We start from the raw sequence: 13,245 nt of genomic DNA, 5'->3' as shown, positions 1-13,245 counted from the left end.
GTTGCAATCAGCCAATTATCACCAACCTGTCAAGTGCATTTTCGCCTCCATAAAAAAAAAAAAAAAACAGTATAGGCTGGGGCGGAGGCCGAGGACGGGTCATTATGAGCTTCTCAACTGCAAGGCATAATGACCTGCCAAGGCCATTATAGTTTTTTATATATTTTTATTCATAAGGTGGGGGAAGGAGAGAGACAGGTGGACATGGGAGGGACAGAGGCCGTTGGGTTGGGGGATATGCCTTTAATCTTGGGAGGACAGGGATGCTGGTGGTGAGGGGAGGAGGGAGGGGAGGACTCAGGGATGGTGAGAGCTGGTGGCGTCGGGGGATTAGTGGGAAGAGAAAGAAGGCTGAAAATACGAAATAAGGAATGGGAAGATTTGTCGAAGAAAGCAAAAAGATAGGGTATGGAAAGATAGGAAGCCTTAGTGTGAGAGGGTAAGGAAAAAAAAAAAACAAGAATATTTACGATGAGAATACGGAAAATATTCTTAGTAAAATAACCATTAGTAAGGAGGACGTATTGAAAGAAATTAATAAGTTAAAACCTCAAAAATCGCCAGGTCCGGACGATATATATGCAAAAATTATAAAAGAAACCAAAGAAGAATTATGTCAGCCACTTTCAACATTATTTAATGACTCTTTAAGTTCAGGAGAAGTTCCCGAGGCGTGGAACACCGCAAACGTAGTGCCCATCTTTAAAAAGGGTGATAAATCAGCTGCGTCGAATTATCGTCCGATAAGTCTAACGTCAATAGTAGGAAAAATGTTAGAGTCAATTTTGGCAAATAAGATTAGAGAACACTTAGAAAGATTTAATCGTATAAACGAAAGTCAGCACGGATTCAGGCAAGGACGATCCTGCCTCACAAACTCGTTGTCATTCTACTCGGAGGTCTATGAGGCGGTAGATAGCGATAAAGCTTACGATGTTATTTATCTGGACTTTAGTAAAGCTTTTGATAGGGTCCCACACGAAAGGTTAGTTAGAAAGGTTCGAGCACACGGTATAGACGGCGATATCTTAAAATGGATAGAATCCTGGCTGAAAGGACGAAAGCAGAGAGTATAAATAAATGGAACTAAGTCGGACTGGGGATTAGTAACTAACGGTGTACCACAGGATTCAGTACTCGGTCCCTTATTATTTATCATATATATAAATGATCTAGACTTAGGAGTCAATAGCAACATCAGCAAATTTGCCGACGATACAAAAATAGGGCGTATCATTAACTCGACTGACAATTGCCATAATTTACAAAAAGACCTCGATACATTGTCCAAATGGTCTAAAACTTGGCAAATGGAATTTAACGTTGAAAAATGTAAAGTACTTAACGTAGGCAAGACCATTGGAGATACTAAATACAGCTAGATAACAAAGAAATTAGCAAATCGGAATGCGAGAGAGAGCTAGGAGTTATGATTAGTAATGACCTTAAACCAAGGCAACAATGTATAAATGCGAGAAATAAAGCAAATAGGGTCCTAGGATTTATTTCGAGAAACGTGAGCAATAGATCATCTAAAGTAATAATGAAACTTTATCTAGCATTAGTAAGGCCACATTTAGACTACGCAGTACAATTTTGGTGTCCTTACTATAGAATGGATATTAATTCGTTAGAAAATGTACAGAGAAGAATGACAAAAATGATACATGACGTCCGGAACCTGTCATATGAAGACAGACTGAAAAGACTAAGACTGCATTCGCTAGAGAGGCGTAGAGTAAGGGGAGACTTAATAGAGGTGTTTAAGTGGATGAAGGGTATAAATAAGGGAGATATTAGCAAGGTACTTAAAGTGAGCATACAGGATAGAACTAGAAATAATGGTTTCAAACTAGAAAAATTACGTTTCAGTAAGAAAATAGGTAGAAATTGGTTTGGTAATCGAGTAGTAGACGAATGGAATAAGCTACCTAGTAAAGTAGTTGCTGCCTCTTCCATTGAGAGTTTCAAGCATAGGCTAGATAAGCATATGACAAATAAGGGGTGGATATAGAAAAAAGAAAATCATATAACCAATACTAATTCATAATTTTTCCTTTTCAGGTTACAATGTGATAGTCTCTATTCTCCTTTCACACTTTCCTGTAAAATGTCCACGCCAGTTTTTCTATACGGCTTGGTGTTCTTTCTGACTTTTTCCTGCCGGCTTCGGCTGGAGGGTTTGGAGGGCGGGGGAGAGCCTTCGTCTTTGCTATCCTTATCTCATTCTAGTAGTTCAGTTACTCTTCTAGGAGCTGCCTAGCATGGGCCAACCGGCTTACTGCAGTTATCCTCTCTTCTTATGTTCTTATGTTCTTATATGTGTATGATAAACAGAGGTGTAAGGAGTGCCACACTGTGCCACTCATTGGCACTTTAGCCAAATATGAATTGTTTTGTCAAGGTAGGAGTAATATTCAATTCATCATCTTTTTCTGTGCACTACTGGACATGGGTCTCAGGCAGCCCCGTCCAAATTGCCTTGATAAAATAGAAAGCCATATGAGTGGCTGTAATAATTTATTACCACCAAGAACCAAAAACTGTACCACTGTGCTAGCCTGTGTGCATGTGTGCATCTGCATGTAGGCGGGTGAGTCACACTCATGAGAACACCTGTGCTGGTGTTTGGGTGGCTGTAATAAAGACAAATTTATTACCACCAACAGACAGACAGACAGACAGACAGACAGAGAAGTGAGAGAGAGGTGAGCAAGAGTAATTACACATGCGTTGCGGCAGTGATGTGGCAATAACTAACGGTGTTGAAATTCTCAGGTGGCCGCCGCCAAACTGCCCTAAGAGTGCGATTCACTCCCCCGTGCATGCATACATTTGCCGTCTTGGACAGTTAGACTAAAAAACATTTTTCTGTGAAAGGAATTACATATTCAGTCGATGATTTAGTTGTGTGAATCTATCTATCTATCTATTGCCAGAAGCCTTAATCCCATACGGGGTGGCCACAAACAAATCGCCTTCACGTCTTCCTGTCCCCCGCCATTTCACTGCCCTGCTCCCAACTCACGCCCCCCCTCTCTCTTAAACATCTCCACTTCATTCCTCCATCTCATCCTTGGCCTCCTCCTACCTCTCTCCCCATGCACCTCACTCACATACACTCTCCATGTCAGTCTCTCGCTCTCTATCCTCTCCACATGGCCAAACCACCTCAATGTGTTTCTCCTAACGCTTCCTATCACATCCACATCCACACCACAACGCTCCTTCACATCCTCATTTGTCAGTCTCTCTCTCCACGTGACTCCACAGGCTCCTCTCACATAACTCATTTCCACTGCTCACACTCTTGTGTCCCTCCAACAACGTCCAAGCTTCACTTCTAATCTAACCACTCTCATTCAAAAAATATCTCTGTATCTTCAGAGTATAACGTCGTTTCTCTGTCTATCTACATTTATCTATCTAAGAATATAATCCTTTCAAAATATATATTTTTATATTTCTCCTCTCTTCCTGTTTCTTCTCTATAATTCTCTCCCCACTCATCTTCCATTCCCATCCCTTCCCTTCCCTTCCCTTTTTGTCCTACCCTCACAAATTTCTTCTACTCAACAATATAGGTACAAAAAATAATTATTTAATTTAAAAATTTAGCAAAAATTGCAATTGCGTATTTTGTTAACAATGCAGAAATATTATCCATATAGTAAAATGTGCAACAGCAATACTAGCCTTGCAAACTATGCAAGAAACTTGCCTAATTTGAATAAACAGGCAATTTACCTAATTTGGCATATATATATATATATATATATATATATATATATATATATATATATATATATATATATATATATATATACATATATATAACAGGAGAGGGCTAATATATGGCCAGGTCTCCACCATAGGTGGAGGGAATCTTAAAACGAACGAACGAACGCAGGGGTGGAAACAGTACGATAATTATCGTATTTGTACTATAATTCCAGTGTTGTGTACTATGTACTGTAATTACATCTGAATGTACTGTAGTTGTTTATTTTATTAAAAAACTTATTAATTTTGAAATACAACTGTTTAAGTCCTGCTTGAGTAGCCTATACTGTTATTTTTTTTTATTATTATTTTTTTTTTTGAGGCGAAGGTGCACTTGACAGGTTGGTAATGACTGGCTGAATGCAACCTTACTTCATAATCTCTGTACTCGTTAGCATTATTAATTAACAACATATATCTGAGGGGGAAATTTGGCTTAGTAAATGTTATTCGGACATGTTGCAATCAGCCAATTATCACCAACCTGTCAAGTGCATCTTCGCCTCCATTAAAAAAAAAAAAAAAAAAAAAAAACAGTATAGGCTGGGGCGGAGGCCGAGGACGGGTCATTATGAGCTTCTCAACTGCAAGGCATAATGACCTGCCAAGGCCATTATAGTTTTTTATATATTTTTATTCATAAGGTGGGGGAAGGAGAGAGACAGGCGGACATGGGAGGGACAGAGGCCGTTGGGTTGGGGGATATGCCTTTAATCTTGGGAGGACAGGGATGCTGGTCGTGAGGGGAGGAGGGAGGGGAGGACTCAGGGATGGTGAGAGCTGGTGGCGTCGGGGGATTAGTGGGAAGAGAAAGAAGGCTGAAAATACGAAATAAGGAATGGGAAGATTTGCCGAAGAAAGCAAAAAGATAGGGTATGGAAAGATAGGAAGCCTTAGTGTGAGAGGGTAAGGAAAAAAAAACAAGAAGTGTTTATATGTGTATGATAAACAGAGGTGTAAGGAGTGCCACAGTGTGCCACTCATTGGCACTTTAGCCAAATATGAATTGTTTTGTCAAGGTAGGAGTAATATTCAATTCATCATCTTTTTCTGTGCACTACAGGACATGGGCAATATGACTATGGCCAAGAGAATAAGCAGTACAAAAGGAACAGACAGGCAACTTGGATTAGGAGAGTTACGACAGCGGGGGTGGTAGTGGTAATTAACGATAATCCCAGCTACACCTGTGTCTGGTTAAGCTCCGTCGAACAGTCTAGTTTTGCTGGACAAAGAGCCAATAGAAATGAAATAAGGATATCAGCAATCATAAAGCTAGCTTCTCATTGGTTAGGGTCACCTAGCCGAAAAGAAACACTAGACTGGAGTCATGAGGCGGCGGCGTGACCTCATATATGACGTGTTAGCCTCTCTGATAGGTTTTGCTGACGCTAGACCAAAAAGAAGGAAGATACCAAGATAGGTAAATGTACACAGGGTTTTCATTGGCTACAGGAGTTGCTGAATCCTTGACTCATAGCTAGTTTTAATGGTGAAATTTTTATTTTTTTGTCCATGTTTAAAATAAAATGACATCCCATGTAATTTAGCGAATTATTTCTTCTTCCATGAATTAGAATATGGTAAGAGAAGAAATCATACGGTATATAGCTAAGGTATTACATATATATTTTTTTCATTGTCAAAATAAACTGTAATAATGGTATTGATGCACTAAATGGCAGAAATGTACTTAAGTTTTGGAAAATATATAGCTGTACGATAATCTTGGGGGCGCAGTGCGACAACCTCGGCTCCGAGAATTTCCAATTTTCAAATCCCTGCAAGACAGTGATGCCAAACATGGGGAATTATCCCTAGATTTGGGGAATGCGTGGTACTGATGGGGAAATGGGGAATTCAGGTCCAATTTGGGGGAATTTTTACTGTGCATTAAATCTTCCTTCAAAATTTGGGGAGTTTTCACTGTGAACCAAATATCTTTCTTGATAGTTACGTAATACTTCTATCTATCTATCTATCTATCTATCATCTTCATTAAAAAAAAAAGAAAAAAAAAAGGATCGTGCATTTACCATAACTGGTTCATCTAAGGAAATGAGATTTTAAAGGTAAAAAGCTAAACAGTATCTAAGGTATTTAGTATACTTTTTAATTACAACATTCTACATTCACGGTGACAATGCCTTTTTGGCAATTGTGTAGTTTGTAACTTGTCAATTTTGTTCTGTTATTAGTCGAGTTGGACTAAATTAGACACGTAGTATACGGGAATAAGACCAGCAACTCTGCTGGTTGGACAAGGACGAGGGCTCACAGGAAACGTACGGGTACAAATTGCGACTCCAATGCTTCCATTCTAGGGTAATTTTAGGGTAATCACAACCCCCTCTAGGGGGTAAACAATACAAAACAAAACAAATTCGCTGTCAACAAAAACATTAGTTGGATTACTGCAGTCAGTGCTACCTGAAAGAGGATCCTTGTTTCAATTTGCCAGTTGACAACACCCTTATTAGACGTATGAGATCAGAAAGTAATGTGTGACGCTAAACAGAGTGATTCAGACTGAAATGTTTATAAAAGACAGTAGCTACTGTTTAAAGGCATGTTATTGTAAAATGTCAGAATTATCTTAAGTGCTGAATGATGGAGTGTTCATAGTAGTGAACAGGAAAGAACAGAATGTCCTTCCTTTATAAAGTTAAAATATATAGGTTTATATTATAAGAAAATGGTATAACTAAGTAGTACGATGAAAAGGATTTTAGTTGCCACAAGGCGTTACGATTTTTTGTGACAAATTATTTTACTTCTTAAAGCATTAAGGTCATCTATAATAATAAAGGCGAGTGTTTGTATGTTTGTTACCTATAAACTCGGCTCCTTCAGGGTCTTCCCCACATATGATACACTGTCTGAATCAGCATGATCCAGGGAGTGTTTTGGTATATAATTTATTAGGATTAATTGTATGTTGAAAAGTTATATAAGGTATATTGGCCGAAGGCCCAATCAACCCTCCGCAGGAGCTAACTGAAAAGGTCCGCCCTTTTCGGCTTGTATTAAATAAACCAAAGACAAACCAACTCATGTGATATATATATATATATATATATATATATATATATATATATATATATATATATATATATATATATATATATATATATATATATATATTTTCATTATTCTAGTCCCCGCAATCCTCCCTCCCCCACCCTACATTACTGTACGAGTATAAATTGGTCTGTGTGAGTTGATGCTCACAACTGGAACAAAGATTATATGTTCTGCATACAATATTATGAACAGAATGTGCGATGAAAGAGGATTTTATATACTAGTACAGTAGCGTGCAATGAATGCTTCTCTTTTCCCACAACATATCATTCATGTATAAAAACATTTATTACAGATATAACTCATAACATTAACATATTAATTACAAATGGAAGCTTAAAAAATGGGAAATTTCTTTTCAATTTGGGGAATTTGCCCTTCAGATCTGGGGAAGTTTGAACCAGAGCATCTGGCAGCACTGCTGCAAGAAGCTCAGTCACCTACAAGCATGAAAGGGGTACAGACGTCGTTCCTCCTTCTCCTTGTAGGGGGACTTTTAGTCTCCTCCAACTTCACCACTACATATCATGGGTGAGGGGGTATTGTTTGTCACTATTATAACCCATTTAATTTTTTTTAATATATCAAATTGCTCAAAAATTCAGTTTCGAAATTACTGGTAAAGGCAATGTGATGGTTTTTATAATAGAACTCATAGTTTTATCTTTATTATCTTTAAATATATCTCTTGGTTATTTTGAAGTTTCGTCAATGAGAGAGAGAGAGAGAGAGAGAGAGAGAGAGAGAGAGAGAGAGAGAGAGAGAATCAGATACTCGTCTCACACTACTTTTCACTCTCTCTCTCTCTCTCTCTCTCTCTCTCTCTAGCATGAACTAAATCGATCCAGACGCTGGACAATGATTTAATTATTCTCTCTCTCTCTCTCTCTCTCTCTCTCTCTCTCTCTCTCTCTCTCTCTAGCATGAACTAAATCGATCCAGATGCTGGACAATGATTCAATTATTCTCTCTCTCTCTCTCTCTCTCTCTCTCTCTCTCTCTCTCTCTCTCTCCTTTTGCAATTATTAAAAAGACAATAATTCTGATAAGGAACCACTGTTTTAGGGATGATTTGACTAGTAACCAAGGAGATTCAGAGATGGACAACTACAATGCGTTCATTCTAACCTGGCAAAGATCCCTAACCCTTTTTGGCTCAGTTGATGGCCAGGTGTAGTCAGACTGGAGAAGTATTTGACTAGTAACCAAGGAGACTCATACACTAATTTGTCATAGCTTTTTATATTTTGCTTCTGTGGGGTTTAATTCACACACACACACACACACACACACACACACACACACACACACACACACACACACACACACAAATGAGTCAGGGGTTCACAAGCAGTACTGAGGTAAGGATGGTTTTATACTGGCTAATCCCACGCACTCCTTCCTGCCTCTCCTCACCCTGCCTCTCTTCTCTCATAAACCCCTTCTGCCCTGTCTCTCCCGTTTCCCCTGTATAGGACTGGTCGTGTCACGTGTAAGGGCACGGGGGTGTGGAACCTTCCCGAGCCTGGGGAGTTTCCGATCAGGCGTCATTGTGCTGTGGGTGAAATTCCTTAACTGAGAATGTGCATCGCTGTTTCCTCTAGCCCTCTCGCCTAGGCACGACTTTCATCTAACTTCTATATTATATACACACGTTACTAGCTATTATGCAGTGTGTTATATTTTGGTGCCCTTACACACACACACACACACACACACACAAACATAATGCTTTCTCTCCCCAACAGACACCAGCTTTGGCGAATCCAAAGGGCAGGGCTCAATATCTCGTCTCTCGGGACAGAAGTGGATTTGTGGGGTGGAGGGGATGAGTGGGTGGATGCCAGAGTCCCACCCAACTACACCAACACGCTCGCCCAAACACTCAACCAGCAAGGAGTGAATTATACTGTGATGATGTCGGATATTCAAAGGTGAGAGAGAGAGTTACATAGAGTTACATAGATACACAGACCATATGGTCCCTACGAGGCGGTCCGGCCTTAACACTAATACAGTGCTATAATAATTATTGGAGCAGAAGAAAAGGATAGCACAGCAGAAGGCTCTCTCCCCCACCCTCCAGACCCTCCGGCATTTGCCGTACAGGAAACAAGAGAGGAAGTAATACCTTGCAGGAAAGAAAAACCTGAAGGAATTTTATAGGATCGGCAGAAAGGAAAATAATATGAAAATGGAAAATTTAGGTACACAGTCACATACTTCCCCTATGCATGGACTTTTTTTTACTGACTTTTTTTTTCATATAAAACAGATGAATACAATATTTATTATATTTGCCCAAAATATTGTCTGTGTTGATTACTAGTTTAGGTGTATTGTGTTTAAAAGACAGATGAATGTAGACGCGAATATGCAATAACTGCTCCATCCTAACTAAACGATACCAATGGCGTCGAGATACATGTCCAGTCTCTTTTTAAATATTTTTTGGTACCACTCTCAGGGCCGTTTTCACAGTCGTCCCCAATGCAGTCCCCAACAGCCTACTCGCCTCTGAACGCACGTTTTCGTTTTCATAGTCGCCCCCAAGCAGCCTTCCGAGGCCTCTGATGGGAACGGCATTCGGGACGGCCCGAACAAATTACTGGAACATTCTTGGGGGACCCGCAGCCTCCCCAACAGTCGGTCCCGAAAGTAAAAAAGTAAAAGAATAATTACATGTAACATATTTTCATTAAGATTTCAATATTATATACCCAATGTAATATTTCTGGGGTAAAAAACACACTCGGTATTGAAAAAATATATATGTTTGTGTATTTTTATGAGACTTTCTACTATGTATCCGAATACTAGCCTTTCGCAGACTGGTGGAGGCTCCACAACAATCGGACCCGAAAGAAATACGAGAATCGTTGTCTGATGCATATTTTCATGAAAATTCTAATATCTGATGCCCGATGTAAAAATTGATGTAGCTAACACCTCACTTAGAAAAGAAAATGTTCATGTATTAATACTATATCCATTAATAAACCACACCATCACTCATTAGACGTTATACATGTTACTTCATGGTTATTTTTACTTAAGCCTTTTTTTGCAATACATAGCATTCATCAGGGAGTCAGCTTACTTCCGATTTCAAGTAGAAGCGTTGTGAGGTTGCTGTTAGTTAGCTCTTCATTCCGATGACGTTTCCTATTCGTTATTTTTGCTGCATTCTTACGAATATCTTCAATCCTGAATATATTAGTAAGAACTGTGTGAAGTGGATTTTCCAGCCATGTTATTCATCACATTCATTACATTCCAATTTCTAAATATTCTCTACATATGGAAAGTGTTTTCGCCACCCAGAACTACCAACCCTACCGCATCAACACGGGCAGACGTCCCCACGTTAGTAAGCTCCCGACAGCCATTCAGAGCGACTGTGAAATCCAAAGGTGCTTTTGGTTCGGGCCCGGCACACGTTCGGGCCCAAAAGGTTAGGGACGACTGTGAAAACGGCCCTCAATCTCATTCCCAGGGAGTTTATTCCAACAGAGTAAGTGAAGAAGTTTTTGGTTGTATCAAGATTAGCCCTCCTTGCTTGCAACTTCATACCATTTCCTCGAGTTACAGTCTCGGCAATTACTGTGAATAGCTTGCCTGAATCAATGTTACTCAAGCCTTTCAGAATCTTAAAACATTCAATCAGCTGTCCCCTGAGTCTCCGTTTTCTAAGAGAGAATAAGTTTAATTCCCTGAGCCCCTCAAGATATGGTTTGTTCCTCAGGGACGGGATTAACTTGGTAGCCCTACGCTGGACAGCTTCCAGTATTTCTATATCTTTAACTAGGTGAGGCGCCCAAAATTGCACTGCAAACTTTAAGTGTGGCCTGTCTATGCTTTTGTATACTGGGATTACAATATCTTTGCTTTTATATGTAAAATGTCTTTTGATGAAGCCTAGGGCCCTGTTGGCTTTATTGGCAGCAGAGATACATTGAATTGAACATTTTAGGTTGTTTGAAATTAGTATGCCTAGATCCTTAACTAGTGAGGACTTGCTAATGATTTGGCCCTTCATTTCGTAATCATACCTTTTGTTTTTCTTCCCACTTTGCAGTACCTGACATTTACTTACACTGAAGGGCATTTGCCATTTTTCTGACCAGCTGACAATTTTGTTAAGGTCATTTTGAAGGCTAATTCTGTCTTCTTCAGTTAACATAGTGTTGCCGATTTTTGTATCGTCCGCAGATTTAGAAATGAAGTTGTTTAGGCCCACATCGATATCGTTAATATATGTAATAAAATAGGATGGGTCCCAACACCAATCCCTGAGGAGCACCACTGGTCACTGGAGCCGAGTCTGACTCCATTCCATTTATAATGACTCGTTACTTTCTCTCACTTAACCAGCAATGTATCCACCTATGAATATTTCCGTCAGTTCCAAGTGATCTTACTTTTGTCATTAGTTTATCATGTGGCACTTTGTCAAAGGCTTTCTGGAAGTCTAAGTAGATTATATCAAGTGACCTGGTACATACAACAAAAAAACTCTCGTTACACCTTCTGCGCGATATAAAATGACACACGAATGAAGGTTTTTGATAACAGCCTCCTCCATTGGTATCCCTGCGTGTGTTTGTTGCATATTTATTATAAGCTATATCCATTGCTTCTCCCATGCATATTTCTACCTCGTCCTATTTGGCAACTCACCCACTGTCAGGCTTACCAACCCTAGCGAGACAGCCAGGTTGTTCAGTATGAAACACATCGGACCCCCCTGTAACGATAGTTTTTTTGCTGTGTGTACAATCATTCATTTTAAAGTGTTTCGTAAAACTCAATTAAATTTGTCACGCATGATCTCCGCGTTCTAAAGCCATGCTGGCTGTTCCTAATTACGTTATTAGTTTCTAGGAACTCAACTATCCTACCTCTAATTAATGATTTGAGGATCTTTCCCAAGACAGAGGTTAGGCTAATTGGTCTATAATTACCTGGTTGATCTCTACTGCCCTTTTTATATATAGGAGTCACGTTAACCTTTCCTTGTTGTAGGGACTTGTTAAAGATACATGTTAGAGGACTGCATATTACATCCACCACATTGTTCAGTATTTTAGGGTAGAAACTGTCTGGGCCGGGAGTCTTATTACTGTTCATTTTATTAAGTTTATCTCTCACGTCATTACTGCTAATATGCATAATAGTTACTGCGTTTTGGACTGATATTTGATGCTCTTCGATGGTGTCATTGGCGTCTACTGTGAAAACTGAACTGAAAAGCTTATTTAAAGGAGAGAGAGAGAGAGAGAGAGAGAGAGAGAGAGAGAGAGAGAGAGAGAGAGAGAGAGAGAGAACCGAATCTTGCTAAATGTTTGACGAAAAAGAAGAGAGAATGAGTAAGTGAAAGAGCGAGGCAGCGTGAGAGTTGAGAGAGTGAGACAGGAAGAGAAGGAGGGAGAAAATTAGAGAAAATATCTTACTCTTACTAAACACTGTGAGAGAGAGAGAGAGAGAGAGAGAGAGAGAGAGAGAGAGAGAGAAAATATATTAGTGACAACATAATTCTCTCTCTTTATATCTCTATCTATTTGTCTGTGTGTATATTTATATTTATCTATCTGTCTGTCTGTCTTTATATTTGTATATCTATCTATCTATCTATCTATCTATCTGTCTGTCTGTGTTTATAACTATGTGTATGTATGTATGTACTTGGTATGTGTGTATGCATGTATCTATTTGGGGGGAGGCGGTGGCCCAATCGGTAGAGAGTTGGCCTGCAGTCCTACCGGACCCAGGTTCAAATCCCCGCTGGGGCAGGGAACAGTTTAAGGATTTGAATTTCATAAATGCAGACTTTACTGATCTACCAGAAGACCCGCCGACATGTCGTAAAAATACCCCCGCTAATACCAATACACCAGTCCTGTATGAGACAGTCCTAGCATGTATTCAATATGGACGGTGGGTGTTAGTGCCATAAAAATACCCCCGCTAATACCAATACACCAGTCCTGTATGAGACAGTCCTAGCATGTATTCAATATGGACGGTGGGTGTTAGCGCCGAAGTGGTGACATGTACTGTAGAGGTGCACGGTATGTAGGAGGACTACTGGGCCTTGAAAGCAGGCTGTGAAGCCTATGCCCAGAGTCGGTCACATAAAATATATATATATATATATATATATATATATATATATATATATATATATATATATATATATATATATATATGTCTGTTTATCTATTTATCTATCTACAATCTTCCCGAACGTTAAATTATACATAACAACTCTCTCTCTCTCTCTCTCTCTCTCTCTCTCTCTCTCTCTCTCTCTCTCTCTTCTTTGCTATCCTTATCTCATTCTAGTAGTTCAGTTACTCTTCTAGCAGCTGCCTAGCA

Source organism: Coenobita brevimanus, chromosome 9, assembly GCF_032717465.1.
Source record: "Coenobita brevimanus isolate Jiangsu-jjx chromosome 9, ASM3271746v2, whole genome shotgun sequence".
In the NCBI taxonomy this organism is placed as follows: domain Eukaryota; kingdom Metazoa; phylum Arthropoda; class Malacostraca; order Decapoda; family Coenobitidae; genus Coenobita; species Coenobita brevimanus.
This window is presented reverse-complemented; position numbering follows the sequence as displayed.